The 22,794-nt window shown below is 46.2% G+C and overlaps 1 non-coding gene across 1 annotated transcript; it reads right to left on the bottom strand.

Moving 5' to 3' along the window:
* Positions 1-6,123: 6,123 nt before the first annotated feature.
* On the bottom strand, positions 6,124-6,261 carry LOC114811549. The gene has a single exon (XR_003759245.1). It is a non-coding gene; the product is annotated as a small nucleolar RNA SNORA7 (small nucleolar RNA).
* Between the last annotated feature and the right edge of the window lie 16,533 nt (positions 6,262-22,794).

The raw sequence follows: 22,794 nt of genomic DNA, 5'->3' as shown, positions 1-22,794 counted from the left end.
CGCGCTCTTTCCACTGAGCCACGCTGCTTCTCTAAGCAGCAGCACACTTGTCTGCTGTGTGACTTCAGGCAAGTCACTTAACTTTCTTGTGCCTCAGTCAGCTCTTCTGTAAAATGGGGACAGGGACTTTGTACAATCTGATTAGTTTATACATATGCCAGTACTTAGTACAGTGTCTAGCACATAGTAAGCGCTTAACAAATGCCATTAAAAAAAAAGGCCCAGCACTCAGCTGGCCCTAACCTATGTCAATGCCGGACCCCATCCACATTGGATCCAGCCTCATTACAGACTCATCTGACATGAGCTTTGTCAAAATGGCATGATGCAGTATGGCCTAGAAAGATTATGGGATTAGGAGTTGGGCTCTAAGCCTCTAAGAAAGCAGCGTGGACTAGTGCAAAGACCATGTGGGCCTTGGAGTCACAGGACCTGGGATCTAATCTAATTGGAGAAGCAGCGTGGCTCAGTGGAAAGAGGGCTTTGGAGTCAGAGGTCAAGGGTTCGAACCCCGGCTCTGCCACTTGTCAGCTATGTGACTGTGGGCAAGTCACTTCACTTCTCTGTGCCTCAGTTACCTCATCTGTAAAATGGGGATTAAGACTGTCAGTCCCACATGGGGCAACCTGATTCCACTGTGTCTACCCCAGCGCTTAGAACAGTGTTCTGCACATAGTAAGCGCTTAACAAATACCAACATTATTAATCCCGGCTCTGCCCTTAGGCAAGTCACTTAACTTCTCTGTTCCTCCGTCGCCTCATCTATAAAATAGGGATTAAATCCTCCTCCCTACAACCTAGACTGTGAGTCTCACATGGGACAGGGATTGTGTCTAATGTGGTAATCTTGTACCTGCCCGAGAGCTAAATATAAGTACTTAATGAATACCATAAAAAAGTGCTAAATGCTAATATGTGACCTTGGGCAAGTCACTTAACTTTTTTGGGCCTCAGTTTCCTCATCTGGAAATGGAGGATAAAATACCTAAACTGTTGTTGGGTAGGGATTGTCTCTATCTGAATGTATAGAATTGTACTTTCCAAGAGTTTAGTACACTGCTCTGAACATAATAAGCGCTCAATAAATACGATTGAATGAATGAATACCTGTTCTCCCTCCCCTTTAGACCATGAGTCCATTGTTGGACAGCAACAGTTTCTGATCTCATTATCTTGCAGCTAACCAAGTGGTTGGCATAGTTCTTTACGCATAGTAGGTGCTTAACAAATACCATAATTAAAGCAGCATGGCATAGTGGACAGAGCACAGGCCCGGGACTCAGAAGGTCATGGATTCTAATCCCGGCTCCACCACTTGTCTGCCACGTGATCCTGGGCAAGTCACTTCACTTCTCTGTGCCTCGGTTATCTCATCTATAAAATGGGGGTTAAAACTGTGAGCCCCATGTGGGACAACCTGATTACCTTGTATTTACTCCAGCAGTTAGAACAGTGGTTGGCACATAATAAGCGCTTAACAAATGTCATTATTATTATTATCATTCTTACGCTGGCACTGCAGACCCAAGGGGATCAGAACACTACAATGGCTTCGTTGGCAAGGCTTAGCTCAGGGGCTACCATATAATTTCCATGTGCCAGTGAATTGGAACAGAATGGGATGCAGCTCTGCACCTTGCAAAGGGCTGGTAGATTTGTTCTTGCTCCACTACCAGCCAGGGACCTGCTCCCCCGTGTTCTCCTTCCTGAAGAGCTGAAGGCTCAAAGCCTGAGGTAAGAGAGGCGATCTGGTGGGAGGATCTTTGGGGCAGCGGAGCGTGTCTACCCAGTTTGTTATATTATACTCTCCCAACTGCTTAATACAGTGCTCTGCACATGGTAAGCGCTCAATGAATACGATTGATTGACTGATTGAGAAATAGCATGGCCTAGTGGAGAGAGCACGGGCCTGAGAGTCAGAAGGACCCGGGTTCTAATCTCGGCTTCTCCACTTGTCGGCTGTGTGACCTTCGGCAAGTCACTTAACTTCTCTGTGCCCCAGCTCCCTCACCTGTAAAATGGGGATAAAGACTCTGAGCCCCATGTGGGACATGAACTATGTCCAACCTTGTATCTGCCCCAGCACTTAGAACAGTGTCTAACATTATGCTTTCATTCATCTTTTTAAAATATGTGTTATGCCATCGAGAGAGATGTACTGGTAGAAAGCTTTCTCTGAAAAACATAACTAATAGATAAATCTGAAATGCTTATTGTAAACAGAAGTTCAGCCTTATCAGCATCTAGAGAAGCAGTGTGGCTCAGTGGAAAGAGCACGGGCTTGAGAACCAGAGGTCGTGGGTTCTAATCCCGACTCCTCCACTTGTCTGCTGCGTGACCTTGGGCAAGTCATTCAACTTCTCTGTGCCTCAGTTACCTCGTCTGTAAAAATGGGGATAAAAAAAATGTGAGCCCCAGGTGGGACAATCTGATTACCCTGTATCTACCCCAGTGCTTAGAACAGTGCTCTGTACATAGTAATCACTTACCAAATACCACAATTATTATTATCATTATTATTATTATCTAGTCATTATAATAATCGTGGTATTTATTAAGCACTTACTGTGTACCAGGTACTGTACTAAGCAGGGGGTGGATACAAGCAAATCAGGTTGGACACACTCGCTTTCCCACATGGGACTCACAGTCTCAATCCCCATTTTACAGATGAGGTCACTGAGACCCAGAAAAGTGAAGTGACTTTCCGAAGGTCACCCCACAGACAAGTGGCAGAGCCGGGACGAGAACCCATGACTTTCTGACTCTCAGGCCCGTGCTCTATCCGCTACACCATGAGGGAAAGATAATTCATCATCTTTCCCTTCAGATAACATTTACCCAAACCACCCCTCCAACACGCACCACAGTAAGTGCTTAATAAATAACATTTTAAAAGAAGGCAGCATTCCCTATCCTCACTTCCACGGCTGAGGGGCCACAGCATTTGTGAAGGATCAGCTAGCCTGGGTCTCATATTTCCCTGAGTCTCCTGCTGGAGAGGGGGTGGCCCCTTGAAGCCAGGGCAGACAACCCACCCTGGATAGAGACTCCATGGTGATAAGCCTGTAAGAGTTGCTCTAGCAGAGTTTGGAGTTAAGGTGAAGGCAGCATTGGGAGAGGAGAGGCCACAGCCTCTGCTGCTCCAGGCTGAAGTCGAGGTGTTACTGTCCCCGAGTCATCCTTGACTTCACTCTCTCATTCACCCCACACATCCAATCTGTCACCAAAACCTGCCGGTCTCGCCTTCACAACATCGCCAAGATCCACCCTTTCCTCTCCGTCCAAAATGCTACCTTGTTGGTACGATCTCTCATCCTATCCCGACTGGATTACTGCATCAGCATCCTTTCTGATCTCCCAACCTCCTGTCTCTGCCCGCTTCGGACTATACTTCACTCTGCTGCCTGGATTCTCTTTCTACAGAAACGCTCTGAGTATGTCACCATCCTCCTCAAAAACCTCCCGTGGTTGCCTATCTTCGCATGAACCAAAACCTTCTCACTATTGGCTTCCAAAAGCCCCATCACCTTGCTCCCTCCTACCTCACCTCCCTTCTCTCCTTCTACAGTCCATCTCGTACACTCCACTCCTCTGCTGCTAACCTCCTCTCTTTACCTCGTTCTCACCTGTCCCACTGTCGACCACTGGCCCACGTCCTACCCCTAGCCTGAATGTCCTCCCTTCTCACATCAGAATAATGTTGGTATTCGTTAAGTGCTTACTATGTGCAGAACACTGTTCTAAGTGCTGAGGTAGATACAGGGTCATCAGGTTGTCCCATATGAGGCTCACAGTCTTAATCCCCATTTTACAGATGAGGTAACTGAGGCACAGAGAAGTTAAGTGACTTGCCCAGAGTCACACAGCTGACGGGTGGCAGAGCCGGGATCTGCCAAGCTAACTCTCTTCCCCTCTTCAAAGCCCTACTGAGAGCTCACCTCCTCCAGGAGGTCTTTCCAGACTAAGCCCCCCTTTTTCCTCTGCTCCTCCTCCCCTCCCCATCGCCCCCACTCCCTCCCTCTGCTCTACTCCCTTCCCCGCCCCACAGCACTGGTGTCTACTTGTACATATTTATTATTCTATTTATTTTTTTAATGATGTGTATATATCTATAATTCTATTTATCTATTTTGATGGTAATGATGCTTGTCTACTTGTTTTATTTTATTGTCTGTCTCCCCCTTCTAGACTGAGAGCCCATTGTTGGGTAGGGATTGTCACTAATCTGTTGCCGAACTGTACTTTTCAACTGCTTAGTACAGTGCTCTGCACACAGTAAGCTCTCAATAAATACAATTGAATGAGTGTGTGATTGAATGAATAAATACCTTTTTTTTAAAAAAAATGGCTGTTCTCTTGCTCATACATTTATTCAACTGTATTTACTGACCACTTACTGTGAACTAAGCGCTTGGGACAGTACAATATAACAACAAACAGACACATTCCCTGTCCAGAATGAGCTTACAGTCTAGAGGGGGAGACAGACATGAATACAAATAAATAAATTACAGATATGTACGTAAGTGTTGTGGAGCTGGGAGTAGGGGATAAATAAAGGGAGCAAGCTGGGGTGATGCAGAAGGGAGTGGGAGATGAGAAAAGGTGGGGCTTAGTGAGGGAAGGCCCATTGGAGGAGATTTGCCTTCAATAAGGATTTGATGCCAAACTCCATCACTCTCCCTGCCCCTGACTACACAGAACCAGCACTGTGAATCCAAAGTAATGCTTTTCATCTCCCTGACCAGCAATTCTCACCACCCTGCCCTACCTGACCAATCAAGGGGAAATCATTGCTACATTAAGCGTTTCTTTGGTGTCAAGCACCGTACTAAACACTGGGGTAAATACAAGATAAAATGATTGGCCATAGTCCCTGTCCACCTCTGGGACTCACAGTCTGATAGGGAGGGAGTTCTGGCCTGGAACACCCTCCCTCCTCAAATCTGACAGACAATTACTCTCCCCTCCTTCAAAGCCTATTGAAGGCTCATCTCCTCCAAGAGGCCTTCCCAAAGCCCCCCTTTCATTTTCTCCCACCCCTTCTTGCATCACCCTAACCTGCTCCCTTTTTTCTTACCCACTCCCAGCCCCATAGCCCTTAAGTACATATCTGTAATTTATTTATTTATATTAATGTCTATCGCTCCCCACTCTAGACTGTAAGATCATTGTGGGTAGGAAATGTGTCTGCTTATTGTATTGTACTCTCCCAAGTGCTTAGTACGGTGCTCTGCACACAGTAAGTACACAATAAATATGACTGAATAAAGTTACTGAATTCCCATAATTATTATTATGGCATTTATTAAGCACTTATTATATGTCAAACACTGTTCTAAGCCCTGGGGTAGATACAACTTAGGTTGGACACAGTCCAATTTTAGAGATGAGGAAAATGAGGTATAAAAAATTAAAATGACTTGCCCAAGGTCACACAACAGGGAAGTGGCAGAGCTGGGATTAGAACTCAGGCCACCTGATTCCCAGGTCCATGCTCTTTCCACAGTGGAAACAGCATGGCTCAGTGGAAAGAGCCCGGACTTGGGAGTCATAGGTCATGGGTTCGAATCCCTGCTCCTCCCACTTGTCAGCTGTGTGACTGTGGGCAAGTCACTTAACTTCTCTGTGCCTCAGTTACCTCATCTGTAAAATGGGGATTAACACTGTGAGCCTCATGAGAGACAACCTGATTATCCTGTAAGTCCCTGTGCTTAGAACAGTGCCCTGCACATAGTAAGAGCTTAATAAATACCAATATTATTATTATTATAAGGAACAACGGGAAAAACAGACTGGATCATAAGCTCATTGTGGGTAGTCAGTCAGTCAATAGTATTTATTGAATGCTTAGGCTGTGCAGAGGACTGTACTAAATGCTTCAGAGAATTGTTGTTGTTGTTTATACTGTCAGGTTGTGTCAGACCCAGAGCGATGTCAAGAACACATCTCTCCCAGAATGCCTCGCTCTCCATCTGCAATCATTCTGTTAGTGTACCGTAGAGTTTTCTCGGTAAAAATATGGAAATGGATTACCATTGCCTCTTTCCATGCGGTAAACCTGAGTCTCCACCCTCGACTTTCTCCCATGCCGCTGCTGCCCAGCACAGGTGAGTTTTGACTTGTAGCAGATGGCCTTCCACTCGCTAGCCACTGGCCAAGCTAGGATTGGAATGGGTAGGCCTCTGCTGGACTCTCCCTCCCTTAGTCGAGACTGGTAGAGGACTGGAAACTCTCCAGGTGTGACCCTGAGAGGGGAAGCAGCGTGGCTCAGTGGAAAGAGCCTGGGCTTCGGGGTCAGAGGTCATGGGTTCAAATCCCGGCTCTACCACCTGTCAGCTGTGTGACTGTGGGCAAGTCACTTAACTTCTCTGTGCCTCAGTTACCTCATCTGTAAAATGGGGATTAACTGTGAGCCTCACATGGGACAACCTGATTACCCTGTATCTCCCCCAGCGCTTAGAACAGTGCTCTGCACATAGTAAATGCTTAACAAATACCAACATTATTATTAGTACTCGAGAAAGTACAATATAACAATAGAACAGACGCATTCCCTGCCCACAGTGAGCTTACGGTCTAGAGGGGGAGACAGACATTAATATAAGTAAAGGAAAATGTGTCATCCATCCCTGCTATAGTGAACTTTCCCAAGTGCTTAGTACAGTGCTCTGCACAAAGTAAGTGCTCAACAAATACAATCGATTGACTGACTGATTGATTCCACTAAGTTGAAACGTGGGTCTCCACTCAACCCACTAGCTGGTGATCCCTTCTGTTGTTCATTCATTCATTCGATTGTATTGAGTGCTTACTGTGTGCAAAGCAGTCTACTTTCACAGAGAGTACTCCCTGACTTTAACAGGTGGTAGGTGGCCCCAAATATTACAGATGTGATGTTTAAAGTGCTTACAGCTCAAATAATTTCTGAATAGCTCCAGAAGCATTCTTTATTTACAATAACGTCTCAAACCAATTTAGGAAATATGTACCAAGAAAAAAGTTCAGATCCAAAAAGCCTGATTCCAAGGCCGCTGCCAGCCTGGAATGCAGCTGCTCTGCGGCAATCCACCAGCCCAGCGCCAAGCTGACCTTTGTCAGTCAAATATCGTGGACACAAATGGGTTCTCTGTTCTAGAGGCTCAGATGTCGTCAGTCTGCCTGGAATTTTGGAAATGCTCCACTGAAAAGGAAACCAGTTAAAAAGGCATGCGTCCCAACCTGCTTTTCTGAAACCATTTCAAGTTCACATTACAAATGTCCCACAAGGCTATAAGCTCGTCGTGGGTAAGGAATATGTCTGTTTATTGTTATATGGTACTCTCCTGAGCGCTCAGTACATTGCTCTGCAAGCAGTAAGTGCTCAATAAATATGATCGAATGAATGAATGAATGCATGAATGAGTTACCAGCATTCAGCCTGGGGCAGCTTTTATGGCTCAAGTTGTAAATTCCAGAAAAACATCATTCTTAAAGCATTGACCTAAGCTTAGAAAAGGAAAAGGCTGCTGGGTCCACCTGTGGGAAAGTAGAGAACACTTCATAAGGTGAGGATCACTCCTCAACATGGGCAAACTGGACTGGCAATCACCTTGTTGAAACCGAAGCAGAAAGAATTAGCTCAGGGCACTTCTCTGGGACAGAAGTCCCTAGAGGGGTAAGAAGGGAGGGGAGGCTTGAGACAGGGGATTGGGGTGGGAAAAAAGGGATGATGGTAGAGAGGAAGAGGACAGGGCAGGGACAGGAAGAAGGAGATGGGGATGGAACGGGGTAAGGCAGGGACAGAACAGGCTCCGTCGCCCACCTCCTCACCGTCCCTCGGTCTCGCCTATCCCGCCGTCGACCCCCGGGCCACGTCCTCCCGCGGTCCCGGAACGCCCTCCCTCCTCACCTCCGCCAAACTCATTCTCTTCCCTTCTTCAAAACCCTACTTAAAACTCACCTCCTCCAAGAGGCCTTCCCAGACTGAGCTCCTCTTCTCCCTCTACTCCCTCTACCACCCCCCCTTCACCTCTCCGCAGCTAAACCCTCTTTTCCCCCTTTCCCTCTGCTCCTCTCCCTCTCCCTTCCCATCCCCTCGGCACTGTACTCGTCCGCTCAACTGTATATATTTCCATTACCCTATTTATTTTGTTAATGAATTGTACATCGCCTTGATTCTATTTAGTTGCCATAGGTTTTTACGAGATGTTCTTCCCCTCGACTCTATTTATCGCCCTCGTTCTCGTCTGTCCGTCTCCTCCGATTAGACTGTAAGCCCGTCAAACGGCAGGGACTGTCTCTATCTGTTGCTGACCTGTTCATCCCAAGCGCTTAGTACAGTGCTCTGCACATAGTAAGCGCTCAATAAATACTATTGAATGAATGACTGAATGAACATTGCCTAATGGATAGAACACAGGTTTGAGAGTCAAAAGAACCTGAGTTCTAATTCCTGCTCCCTCACTAGTCTGCTGTGTGACCTTGGGCAAGTCGTTTCACTTCTCTGTACCTCAGTTACCTCATCCGTAAAATGGGGTTGAAGATTGGGAACCCCATGTGGATCATCGATTGGGTCCAACCTGACTGGCATGCATCTAACCCCCACTGCTTAGTATAGTGCATGGCACCTAGTAAGGGCTCAACAAATGCCATGAAAAAAATAAAAATAAAAGGACAAACACAGGATCAGGAGGGAGAAGAATGGAAGAAGTCAAGGAGGAAGTCGGGGGTGGGATAGCGAAGAAGCGGATGGGCAAGGTGGAATGGGCAGTGCAGAGATAGAACGAGGAGTAAGGGCACAGAGAAGGAAGAAGGCGATGGGTCAGAGAGGCAGGGGGCAGAGCAGGAAGAGAGGGAAAGGGCAGGAAAGGCTGGAATGGGGCAGGAAAACAGGGAACGGGCAGGAAGGCAGGCAAGGCAAGGACCAAGCAGGGAGGAAGGAGACAAGGACGGGAAAAAAAAGGAAAAAAAAGGATGAGGATCCGTCTGCTTTTTGTAAACATTAGAGTGAGGTTCTGAATGCTGAGCCAGAACTTCAGGGAGTATTTGGCTTCAGTCTGGCCCATTCGCTACCCTGCTCTCTGGCCAGGCTTCAGGAGAAGTAAGATTCAACTAGAGGGGGAAGTGTTCGCTGATTGAGGGTTGGGAAAGGAGTCTGCCGTCACCAATCAACACTGAAGACAGGTCCTTGGAGAGGTTCTCCGTTGCTGGAACACTGCTAAATGCCCTGCTAGTAATAGTGAGTTTGGCTAGCCTCCTTTCTAAAGGTTATAGAAGAGTAACTAGACAGCATTGGATGGGGCAAAGGAGTCAAACCAGAAAGTGGTACTTTTTTTTTGGAGTTTTCTGTTTCTTTTCCCTATGCACTCTGCAGAGTTAAAAGTGCTTTTGCATTAAAATCCTAGGGAGAAGACCCAGAAAAAGGGAAAAAGAGAAACACCTTCACCATCACCACAACTAACTCACCCATTTTTCTACATTTCCATAAAAATCCTCCCACCAACTTCTCCCTCCATTACCAATACATGTCTATGTCTCCTTGAAAGTATTATTGGACCTGCTTCTGAGGGCTCGAAGCTTCTTACCGGAGTGAAAGTTTCAAAGTTATATACGATACTGTCCAACCTTCGTTACACCTGTGAGACCTAGTCTTTCTGGAGGCTTTTTAAGTGGGCTGAAGTCCGGCTAGAAAAGCACAAGCCTGGGAGTCGGATGATCTGGGTTCTAATCCTGATTCTGCCACTTTCCTGCTGTGAGGCCTTGGGTAAGTCATATCACTTCTTTGGGTTCTCGTTCTCCCTCTACTTAGGTTATGAACCCCATCTGGGGTTAAGGAATGTGTCCAACTTGATTATATTATGTCTACCCAAACGCTCAGTAGAGTTCTTGGCATATAGTAAGTGCATAACAAAAGCCGCAATTATTAGTCTAGAAGCTAGAGCTTGGGCGAGCCAGAATCAGCGAAAAGTCCCATGAAGTCCCAAGGGGTGATGGAGCTTGTCAAGAAGAGATTTGCTCATCAATCAATCAATGATTTATTTATTTATTTATTTATTTATTTATTTATTTATTTATTGAGCACTTACTATATGCAGAGGACTATACTAAGCACTTGGGAGAGTACAATACGACTTTAGTCCGCTGTGGGCAGGGATTGTCTCTATTGCTACATTGTACTCTCCAAACGTTTAGTACAGTGCTCTGCACATAGTAAGTGCTCAATAAAGACAATTGAATGAATGAATAAATGGATACAACACAACAGTTCCTAAAGCCTTCAGAAACTACTGGTCAATGGTATTCACTTAGGTCATTACTGCCTCTGCCTACTGGCAAAGACTTCTGAAATAACTGCAAACTCTTTGGCCATCTCTTTGCCTAGTAAGCTTTTAACAAATACCACAGTAATGATAACTGGGGCCTAATGGAAAGAGCAGAGGTCTGGGAATCAGAGACCCCGGATTCTAATACTGGCTCTGCCATTTGTCTGCTTTGTGCGACCTTGGGCAAATCACTTAACTTCACCGTGCCTCATTATCTGTAAAATAGGGATTAAGACAGGGTAAAATCAGGTTTCAGACTGGGACGTGGACCGTATCCAGCTGATTAGTTTGTACTTACACCAACATTTAGTACAGCGCATGGTACATGGTGAGCGCTTAACAAATATCAATTGAAAAAGCTGTCACTTCAATTTTCAAGGGGCTTTGGGCCCTGCTCCTCCTTCTGAAATGCCTGATGCTCCATCTGCCAAACCGTTCTGGCCCCAGGAACTAAGCACTGAAAATCAAGGTTCAAGCAGACGAAGGTGGGATCGGGAACCCAGCCAACCTGGCTTTAGATTCAAGGATCTGGCCACCTGCCTGGGCTGGAACCAGGCCTGGAGTTTGGGCTCTCATGCAGGACGTGAACCTCCAGAAGGATGGAGTCTTGGTTTGGCAGGTTCCTGGAGAAAGCCTAGATTTGGTGTCTGCCTGGGCCTGAGGCAAGGGAAGAGGCGAGGCTGGCGGGGCCTGGATCGGCACCACCTGGACTGGCTGGGGCTGACAGAAAGGAGTGAGAGGGCCTTTCGGAAGGGGGTGTCAGGACCTGTCGGAAGGGGGTCACCAGGTCTGGTGGAAAGGTTACTGGGCTTGGTGGAAGAGGGTATCAGGCCTGTCAGAAGCAGGTGACTAGGCCTGGTGGAAGGGAAGACTGGGCTTGGAAGAAGGAGTTGTCAGGACCTGAGAGAAGGAGGTGACAGGGCTTGTCAAAAGGGAATAACTTTCAGTCAGACAGTCATTAGAATTTATTGAGCATTTACTGTGTGTTGTAGGGTGTTGCATTAAGCACTTGGGAGAGTATAATATAATAACAGACAGATTTGCTGCTCACAGCGAGCTTGGAAGAAGAGCTTGGCAGAACATGTCCAAAACTGAGCTCCTTATCTTCCCTCCCAAGTCCTCTCCTCTTCCTGACTTCCCTATCACTGTGGATGGTACGACCATCCTTCCCGTCTCTCAAGCCCACAACCTCGGTGTCATCTTCGCTCTCATTCACCCCACACATCCAATCCATCATCAATGCCTGCCGGTCTCACCTTTACAATTTCGCCAAGATACGCCCCTTCTTCTCCATCCAAATGGCTATCTTACTGGTACAGGCTTTCATAATATCCCGGCTGGGTTACTGTGTCAGCCTTCTCTCTGATCTCCCTTCCTCTTGTCTCTCCCCAGTCTATTCTTCATTCTGCTGCCCGGATCACCTTCCTACAGAAATGCTGTGGGAATATCACTCCCCTCCTTAAAATCCTCCAGTGGTTGCCTATCAACCTCCTCACGAAACAAAAACTTCTCTAGGCTTCAAGGCTCTCCATCACCTTGCCCCCTCCTACCTCTCCTCCCTTCTCTCTTTCTACTGCCCAACCCACACGCTCCGCTCCTCTGCCACTCACCTCCTCACCGTCCCTCGTTCACGCCTATCCCGCCGTCGACCCCCGTCCCACATCCTTCCCCTGTCCTGGAACGCCCTCCCTCCTCACCTCTGCCAAACTAACTCTCTTCCCCTATTCAAAGCCCTACTGAGAGCTCACCTCCTCCAAGAGGCCTTCCCCGCTTTACCTCTGCTCCTCCCCCCTCCCTTCCCCTCCCCTCAGCCCTGTGCTCATTTGTATATATTTTTATTACCCTATTTATTTTATTACCATATTTATTTTGTTAATGAGGTGTACATCCCCTTGATTCTATTTATTGCAATTAAGTTGTCTTGTTTTTGTCCACCTGTCTCCCCCGATGAGACTGTAAACCCGTCGATGGGCAGGGATTGTCTCTATCTGTTGCTGAATTGTACATTCCAAGTGCTTAGTACAGTGCCCTGCACACAGTAAGCGCTCAATAAATACTATTGGATGAAAGAGGGGGTCAGGACGTGGTGGAAAGAGGTGGCAAGCTCTGCCCAAAGGGAGTCCCTAGGCTTGGTGGAAGGGGTGACTGGACTTGGCAGAAGGGGGTGTTGAGGACTGGAGGTTGGGGGTGTCAGGGTCTGGCATGCCAGGGCTTGGATAATTGGAGGTGTTACTGCCTGAAGGAAGGGGATGTCAGGGTGGCACAATGGTACTGGGCTGTCTGGGTCCAAGGAGAGCTCTGCTTCCCCTCCCTTGACTGGGGAGGACAGAGGACCTGGAGCGAGGCAGTCCCCTCAGAGCTCTGTCCTGGACCTGAGGGCCTGGAAGCTCAGCACACACATCACTTCATGCCCACCAACATTTCCCCTCAAGCTGCCCTGTCCTGGTCTCAGGCTCACTGTCACCCAGAGCAACCCAGCGGGGCAGCGCCGGGCCCACACCCATCTGGAGTAATCTGGAGATTTGTGGGCATTCAGCTGGAGAAAACCCAATCTGCCTTCAACTAATCAACTATCAGACAAAACTCAGACACAAGCAGCAGCAAGTTAGCTACATCACTGCTGCTGCTGCCAGCAACGAGACCCGACTGAAGCAGCGTGGCTTAGTACATAGAGCCCTGGCCTGGGAGTCTGGGTTCTAAATCCACCTCTGCCACATGTCTGCTCTGTGACTTTGGGCAAGTTACTTCGATTCTCTGGGCCTCAGTTACCTCATCTGTAAAATGGGGGTTAAGAACGTGAGCCTCAGGCGGGACAGGAACTGTGTTCAATCTGAAAGACTTGCATCTACCGCAGGGCTTAGAGCAGTGCTTGGCACATAGTAAGCGCTTAACCGGTACCATAATTATTATCAATTATTATTATTAGCCACACTGATTCCCCAAACATCACTGCTACCCAAGTTGCCCACCTACCAAACACGTATATTCTCCCTCCCGTCAGCTTTAATCTGCTCTCATTTTGTTCCTTCTCCCACACTGGAAGCCAGTATGGCAGTTAGCAACATACGACGTTCTTTGACGTTCCAAACCTGTTTTATTACGGCTCACTGCAACACGCTGTTTTAATAGTCTCTGGATTATAAACATTTATGCCTAATGCACCCTTTGAGTAGTTTTCTTTTCCGGATTTGAGGAGGTTCAAACCATTAAAAAGTTTAAAATTTCCGAAAAAATGGGTTTAAGAGAGAGAAGAAAAGTAGCCTCAACCGGCCGACTCTTTATATGTACAATCCGAGCTTCCGTTCTTCAGAAGAACCTTTTCAAATTTATTTCCAGCTACTTTTGTTTTCCCTGAGGGACCTTTGAAACACTATATTGCTACTTTTCATGTTTTTTATTTGCCCTCTGGAACAATAAAAGCTCAAAGGTTCATAAATATGCATTCTGTAAATGTATTATGCTGACAAAGTGTTGCTCAGATAGCTGTTTTGCCTTTGGGGAATGAATGAGTTTCCAGCATGCTTAAACAACAGTGGAAAGCAAAAACAAGAGAAAGAAAGAGAAGAAAGAGATGCAGAGAGAGAGAGACAAAGAGAGAGAAGGAGGGAGAGAGAATGAAAAACCCGGCATCAGCATAAAGGCTGAAGACAGAACTAAATAGCTTAAAGACCTAAATCAAACTGAAAATGAACAGCCTTTGTAAAACCTAACTGGGGATGTGCTCTATCTGCACTCGCAACATGGAGGTAGAGGAGAGGGAATGAGGAGGAGAGAGAAGAGGGAAAGGAGAAGAGATGTGGTTTACTAATGATTCTCCAGCGGTTTTTAAATGGTTTTAATTTCAGGAAAATTATTTTAAGCTCAAAGTTCCTATAAATAATTACCACACGCTGTGAGAGTCTCCCCCCAACACTCACCCTTCCGCTCCAAGACACAGGGATCATGTCTACTTCCCATCTGTGTATTCTTTCCTAAACTCTTAGCATAATGTTCAGTGCACAGAAAGGGCTCTTACCACTTCTAAAGTTACCCATTAAGAAGAAGCAAATTTTTAGCTATATGCATTTGGAGAAGGGGTGTTTCAGTTCGATTTAGGCAGTGAGAGGCGATGGTCTGGATTTTAATAAATCAATCAATGGGATTTATTGAGCGCTTAATGTGTGCAGAGCACTGTACTAGGCACTTGGGAAAGTAGAATGTAACAGAGTTGGTAGACACATTCCCCGCCCACGGCAAGCTCACAATTTAGAAAGTGGAGGGAGAGATGTAGGTGGTGACACGGATTGCTGAGGGTGTAAGGCTGGGGAGTGAGGAGCTGGGGGAAATGGAGAAATGGAGGTAAGAGAAGAAAGCAGCTGGGTGGATCTGTCTCAGGATCTCTTGGGATACTCATCTTAGGACCTTTCGCTATCTCACTGGATGTCATTAACTCACTGGATGTCATTAACTCCCTGAAATATCTTGCCTGGAAGGACAAACAATGGCCTAGTATCCTGGGAGTTAGGCTTAAGTCATCAAATGGGGAAGTTAGAAGAATGGAAAGGCCCAAGGTGACCCCATTTCCTCAGGAAGAGGCTCTTGGAGCCCCTGGATGTCTTGCCCACACCAATACACGCACTCCCATCGCACTGCTCTTCTGGAAGTTCTCCTCTAATGCCAACCTTCTCACTGTACCTTCATCTCTGGCTGGCTGCTGACCTGCTGACCTCTCACCCACATCCTGCCTCTGTCTTGGAGCTCCCTCCCGCCTCATAGCCCACTGACAATTACTCTCCACACCTTTCAAAGCCTTACTGAAGGCACATCTCCTCCAAAAGGCCTTCCCTGACTAAGCTCTCCTTTCCTCTTCTCCCACTCCCTTCTGCGTTGTCCCGACTCGCTCCCTTTATTCATCGCCCCCCAGCCCCATGGCACTTATGAATATATCTGTAATTCATTTATTTAAATTAATGTCTGTCTCCCCCTTTAGACTGTAGACTCACTGTCGGCAGGGAATGTGTCTGTTATATTGTTCATCTGTACTCTCCCAAGTGCTTAGTACAGTGCTCTGCGTATAGTAAGCACTCAGTAAATACGACTCACTGACTGGACGTGGGTCCCCATGGCATATGAATCAATCACTCCATCCCGACTTTGCCCCTTGTCAGCTGTGTGACCGTGGGCAAGTCACTTCACTTCTCTGTGCCTCAGTTCCCTCATCTGTAAAATGGGGATGAAGACTGTGAGCCTCACGTGGGACAACCTCATTCCCCTGTATCTACCCCAGCGCTTAGAACAGTGTTCTGCACATAGTAAGTGCTTAACAAATATCAACATCATTATTATTATTATTTATTGAGGGCTTATTAAGTTCAGGGCACTGTACTGAGCACTTGGGAGAGTACAGTATAACAGAGTTGATAGACACTTTCCCTTCTCCGAAGGAGCTGACGGTCTAGAGGGGAAATATTGTTGTCCTCTGTTTCTCCTCCTTCGAAGGCCTCAAGAATTGAAGCACAATAGGGAAGACAGGGAGAGCATCACTGGTTGACCAGTATGTCAGCCCCAATCTCGCAAAGAACTTCTGAGCAGAAATTTCTTGGTGCTGATACGTTCTTCTTCCTCCCAACCAGTGAAGGTGAAAGGCCCTGAACGCTCCCTCAGCGCAGAGTATTAGAATAACTATGGTGTCTATTAAGTGATTACGGTTTGCGTTAATTCGAGACTATCAGCCGCCATTCCCGTCCCACCCAGAACTCAGAGATGACAGAGATAACATATCCGGACGTGCCGGAGGTACCGGACGTGCCGGAGGTCTCAGGATTGGAACTTGGATCTCTGTGGTAGAACGTCGGTTTATTCCTGTCTACCTCTGTATCACATTTGCCCTTGCACTTGAATTTGCACCCTTTATTCACCCCTTCCCCAGTCCCACATCACTCACGTTCATCTATAAACTGTAAGCTTGATGATAACTGTAATGATAACAAGAATGACTGTGGTATTTGTTAAGCACTTGTTATGTGCCAGGCACTGTACTAAATGCTGGGGGGAATATAAGCAAATCGGGTTGAACACAGCCCCTGTTCCACATAATAATTAACATTAATTATGGTATTTGTTACGCTCTTATTTTGTGCCAGACACTGTACTAACCACTGGAGTGGATACAAGCAAATCAGGTTGGAAATAGTCCCTGTCCCATGTGGGGCTCACAGTCTCTATTTACACATGAGGTAACTGAGGCACAGAGAAATGAAGTGACTTTCCCTAGGCCACACAGCAGACGAGAGGTGAAGCTGGGATTAGCACCTGAGACTTTCTGATGCCCAGACTCGTGCTCTATCCACTACGCCATGCGCATGTCTAACAACTCCGTATACTGAACTCTCCCAAGCGCTCATTAAAGTGTTTGGCACACAGTACGCACTCAATAAATACGTTTGATTGATTGATGGATCACCGGGCCAAAACAGAGGCGTGAATCGCCTCTCGGCTTCCAATCTTCAAAGCCCCTTAAGCTCGCCAGGAGGGACGAGTGGGTAGGGTGGACCCAGGAGCTGGAGGCCAAGTCCGGCCTTTCAATCCACTTTATGCTTTTGGTCCTTCCTTCAAGGCGCCTGTCCTCGGTGGTCCGCGGCTGCCTTTCTTCATCCTTCCTGCGTGTGACTACACGTGCCAGGCACCGGAGCCCAACAAGCTAGTTCCTTCCTCACGCGGCCTTCCCTCTAATTCTCCCTCCTTCCCTTTGATTTCCTCACCTTTCCCGGGCTCGTCCTTTCTGAGATGAGTCGCTCTCCCGAAGCAGTTTCACCTCATCGCCACTGCTCCTGTAAGGACAACTTTAAAAGCTCTTTCAAGTCCTCACCATCTGCTTTCCCCCGAGAATGAAAGAAAGTCAGCAGCCACCGGGAGCTTGTGAATAAGCCAAACGGGACATTGTGGAGCTGAAATCACCATCCGTTGGGGGGGCTTTTAAAGAAATTGCATCCGGCCTCCATCAACACCTCCTCCCCACCAACATATTGGGAGTTCTCAGAAAACATAATTAAGCACAAAAGGAGAAGCAGCATAGTCTAGTGGATGAAGCACTGGCTTGGGAGTCAGAAGGACCTGGGTTCTAATCCTGTCTGCCTCTTGTCCGCTGTGTGACCTTGGGCAATTCACTTCACTTCTCCATCTCCATTACTTCATCTGTAAAATGGGAATTAAAAACTGTGAGCCCCATGTAGGAGAGGTACTGCGTCCAACCTGATTATTTTGTATCTACCCAGAGCTTACTACAGTGCCTGTCGCATAGCAAGTCCTTAACAAATGCCATTAAAAAGAAAACGGGAAGGGGCTACCCTTTCTTTGGAGAGCCATCACACTGCTATCTGTTTTCATCTAACAGAGGAGGGAACGCTCCTGTGTCTACTGTAAACTGAGAGCTCAGGCAAGCAGCCAGAGGGAAAGACCGCTGTACAGTTATCAATCAATGGTATTTACTGAGAAGCAGCATGGCGTAGTGGATAGAGCACAGGCCCGGGATTCAGAAAGTTATGGGTCCTAATCCGGCTCTCCCCCTTGTTTTCTGTGTGACCTCGGGCAAGTCACTTCACTTCTCTGTGCCTCGGTTACCTCATCTGTAAAAATGGGGATCGAGACTGTGAGCCCCACATGAGACAGGGACTGTGTCCACCTTGATTTGCTTGTATCCAACCCAGTGCTTAGTACAGTGCCTGGTACATGGTAAATGCTCAAAAATACCATCATTATTATTATTACTGAGTGATTACTGTGTGCAGAGCACTGTTCTAAATGCTTGGGAGAATACAATGCAACAAGGTTGGAAGACACATTGCCTGTCCACAGTGAGTTTACAATCTAGAAGGGTACAGACAATAATATCAAACAAAAAGAATTCTGGATATGTACATAAGTGCTGTGGGGCTGAGGGAGAGGTGAATAAAGGGAGCAAATTCAAGTGCAAATCCAGTGGCTCTGGATTTTGATGTATCCTGTCTAACTGCTTCACTGATGTGTTGTTTTTTTCCTTCTTGTCTGGCTTCTAATCTTCTAATCTAATAGGGCAAATCACTTACCTTCTTGGTGCCTCAGTTTCCTCATCTGTTCTGCCCCCGATTTAGGCTGTGACTCCCAAAGTGAGACAAGAATTGTGATGTCCAATCTACTTAGGTTGTACCTATGCGAGTGCTTAGTACAGTGACTGGCAAATATTAAGCTCCAAAAAGTGCCACAATTACTATTTTTAAAATAATAATTGTTATTATTATTATACTCCCTTGGATCCCTCCAGTGACAATCTGTGGCAGGGCTAAATGAAAAATGTGAAGCAAATAAAAACTTTATACTTTTTATTATTAATCATGATAATATTAATAATAATAATGCCAATATGCCCTTTAGTCAGATCGGAGATAAAGCCGTAGAGAACCTTCTACCTGTAGAACTGGCTTAATTTCCCTGATTTGAAAGGAAGGCAAACTCCTTCTACAGGGCTCCAATAGCTTCTGGGAAGCCTAAGCAATCAGCTTCTTCATTTTCTGGGACATGTAGTTCGCCTCTATTTTTCCATGCAATTCTCTCATCAGATTTCAAACAGGCCTCGGAGAAGGGTTTGCAATCCCACTGTCAATTAATCAATTAATGTTATTTATTGAGCGCTTACCATGTATTAAGCACTGTCGTAAGTGCTGGGGAGAGAATAGTATAGTAGAGTTGAGAGAGTTGTTCCCAGCCCACAAGGAGCCCACAATCTAGAGGAAAAGACAGACATTAAAATACATTATTGATGAGGGAATGGGATAGTATAAGGATAATCATTCATTCAATAGTATTTATTGAGCACTTACTATGTGCAGAGCACTGTACTAAGCGCTTGGAATGTACAAATCGGTAACAGATAGAGACAGTCCCTGCCCTTTGACGGGCTTACGGTCTAATCGGGGATATGTTCGTGAATGCCGTAGGACTTGGGATGGGGTGAACGTCACGTTCTCAAGGGATACAGACACAAGTGCATAGGCGACGTAGAAAGGAGGGCAAATAGGGGAAATACGGGAAACTTCCCTTATTTGAGGCCCTAATTAAGGAAGGCCTCTTTGAGGAGCTGTGATTTTAGGATGGCTTTGAAAGAGGGGAGGGGAGAGAGATGGTCTGATGGATACAGAGGGGGAGGGAGTTCCAGGCCAGCGGGAGGATGTGTGCAAGGGGTCGGTGGAAAGGCAGACAACATCAAGGTACAAGAAGCAGGTTGGTGTTAGAGGAGTAAAGCATGTGGGATGGGTTGTAGTAGGAAATTAACAAAAAAAGGTAGGAGGGGGAGAGCTGAAGGAGTGGCATAAAGCTTACAGTAAGGAATTTTTATTTGATGTGGAGGGAGATGGAGGAACCACTGGAAGATTTTGAGAAGAGGGGAGACTTGCACTGAATTTTTTTTTAGGAGAACGATCCAGGCAGCAGAGTGAAATATGGATTGGAGTGGGGAGAGACAGGAGGCAGGGAGGTCAGTGAGGAGGCTGATGGAAGAATCAAGGTGGGATATGATGAGTGCAGTTGAGAAGCAGCATGGCTTAGTGGAAAGAGCCCAGGCTTGGGAATTGGAGGTCATGGGCTCTAATCCTGGCTCCACCGCATGTCAGCTGTGTGACCTTGGGCAAGTCACTTCACTTCTCTGTGCCTCAGTTATCTCATCTGTCAAATGGGGATGAAGACTGTGAGCCCCGCGGGACAACCTGATTGCCTCGTATCTCCCCCAGTGCTTAGAACAGTGCTTGGCACATAGTAAGTGCTAAACAAATACCAACATTTTTATTACTAAAGGCCAGATTCCAGCGATGTGGGGAACCGACAAGATTTCTTGACAGACTGAATTTGTGGGTTGAATGAGAGAGATGAGTCTCCAACGTCCTAACCCGCAATCCAACTATTAATCCCTTCACCAGTTAACCCCTAGCTCCCCTAGGTTCTTCTGCCAGAATAAGTGTTTTCACTACATGTTATGGCTAGAATCATTTTAGACAATTAAAGAGCAACTGTCCAACAACATGAGCCTATATGGGTTCAGGATGCTACTGACTGGTCAGTAAATCAATCGATCAATGGTACTTAATGAGCATTTACTATATGCAGAGTAGTGTACTAAGCACTTGGGAGAGTATGATGCAATGGAATAGGCAGATGCGTTCCCTGCCCATAAACGAGCTTACAGTCTAGAGGGGGAGAAGGTGAATTGGAAGAATCCATCGTGGGTAATATTAATAATAATAATGATGATATTTGTTAAGCACGTATTATGTGCCAAGCACTGTTCTAAGCGCTGGGGTAGATACAAGTTAATCAGATTGGATGCATTCCTGTCCCATATGGGGCTCACACTCTTAAAGCCTATTTTACAAATGAGGTAACTGAGACTCAGAGAAGCGAAGTGACTCGCCCTAAGTCAAACAACAGACATGTGGCAGAGCCAGGATTAGAACACAGGTTCTTCTGACTCCCAGGCCTGTGCTTTATCCGCTAAGCGACACGGCTTCTTTGTCATTCACCGGCCGAACACATTACTATGTTCCCATACATAAGGGTGAGAGAGCGACTAATCCCTCATCTATCAATCAATCACATTTATTGAGCACTTACTGTGTGCAGAGCACTACACTGAGCACTTGGGAGAGTATAACAATATAACCAAATTAGTAGACTTTTCCCTGTCTACAGTGAGCTCCCACCCTATTTCCCCTCCAATCTATGTCACCTATTCATTTCAATCAATGGCATTTATTGAGCGTTTACATGGCAGAGCGCTAGACTAAACCCTTGGGAGAATACAATACAATAGAGTTGGTAAACATGGTTCCCCAACCTCAAAGAGCTTACCTTCTTGAGTCCTTCCCTTTAAACACTAGTCCCCTTCCCCCCATAGCACTGATGAATGTCTTCATTATTATTAATAATAATAATAATAATGGTAGTAAACATGCGTTTACTAAGATAACCGTGTTGGACATAATCCCTGTCTCACCTGGGGCTCACATCTCAATCCCCACTTTACAGATGAGGTGACTGAGGTACAGAGAAGTGAAGTGACTTGCCCAAGGTCACATAGTAGACAAGTGGCGGAGTCAGGATTAGAACCCATGACCTTTTGACTCCAGGCCCGTGCCCTATCCGTTACGCCGTGCTGCTGCCCAGTTGCTTCCCCAACCTTTAATTTATGTATGTCTTCGCCAGTAGATTGTAAGCTCCTTGAGGGCAAGACACTGTGTCTACTAATACTATTGTACACTCCCAAGTGCTTAGCACAGTGTTCTGCACCCAGAAAGCACTCAATAAATACCACCGCCTGATTGCTCGGTTGGTTGATTGGGAATGCTGGATGAAATGGGAGAGAATCCCAGTGCTGAAATCACAGGGTCCAAGCACCGGTGATGACAAAAATAATTCCATGCATTTGCCGAGGGCTTATCTTCGTAAAATCTCAAATACTTATGACAAAGACTTTCCTATTGCCCAAGGAGTCATTTCATAATTCACTAATACCTTTAGTAATTCCTTCTGAATCAGTGGTTTTGGCAAATAATCTCTCAGTGATTCCAACCCTATTTTCTGCAGTGACACATATACAGGGTGTTTCCACAGAGAAGTGACATTTAGAAAGCCGTACACCTGTGAAAAAGATTGCAAATTCAGCATTAAATCGTGACGTATTGTTTACCCTAACCTCGGATGGTAGTTCATGGAATTGAATAGTTTTTAATAGGAAGGCAGCATGGCTACCCAATCGATTGATCGATGGTATTTATCGAATGCTTACTATGAGTGTGGCTCCTGAGTATTTAAGATTCATTCAATAGTATTTATTGAGCACTTACTAAGTGCAGAACACTGTACTAAGCGCTTGGAATGTACAATTCGGCAAAAGATAGGGACGAACCCTGCCCACTGACGGGCTTACAGTCTAATTGGGGGACTTTAAGATATTACAATAGAGCAGGTTGACTAGATCCTCAAAGAGCTTCCAATCTAGCAGCTAGTGGAAAGTGCATGTCCCAGCTAACAATAATAATAATAATAATAGTATTCGTTGAGAAGCAGCGTGACTTAGTGGAAAGAGCATGGGTTTAGAAGTCGGAGGTCATGCGTTCTAATCTCGGCTCCACCACTTATCAGCTGTGTGACTTTGGGCAAGTCACTTAACTTCTCTGTGCCTCAGTTCCCTCATTTTTAAAATGGGGATTAAGACTGTGTGCCCCCCGTGGGACAACCTGATTACCTTGGATCTATCCCAGTGCTCAGAACAGTGCTTGGTACATAGTAAGCGCTTAACAAATACCATCATCATTATTATTAAGCACTTACTAAGTGTCAGGCACTTAGTACTAAGCCCTGGGGTAGATTCAAGCAAATCGGGTTGGACAGAATCCCTGTCGCACATGGGGCTCACAGTCTCAATCTCCATCAACAGATGAGGTAACTGAGGCACAGAGAAGTGAAGTGACACTTCCAAGAT

Source organism: Ornithorhynchus anatinus, chromosome 4 (assembly GCF_004115215.2).
Source record: "Ornithorhynchus anatinus isolate Pmale09 chromosome 4, mOrnAna1.pri.v4, whole genome shotgun sequence".
NCBI classification, from domain to species: domain Eukaryota; kingdom Metazoa; phylum Chordata; class Mammalia; order Monotremata; family Ornithorhynchidae; genus Ornithorhynchus; species Ornithorhynchus anatinus.
This window is presented reverse-complemented; position numbering and strand designations above follow the sequence as displayed.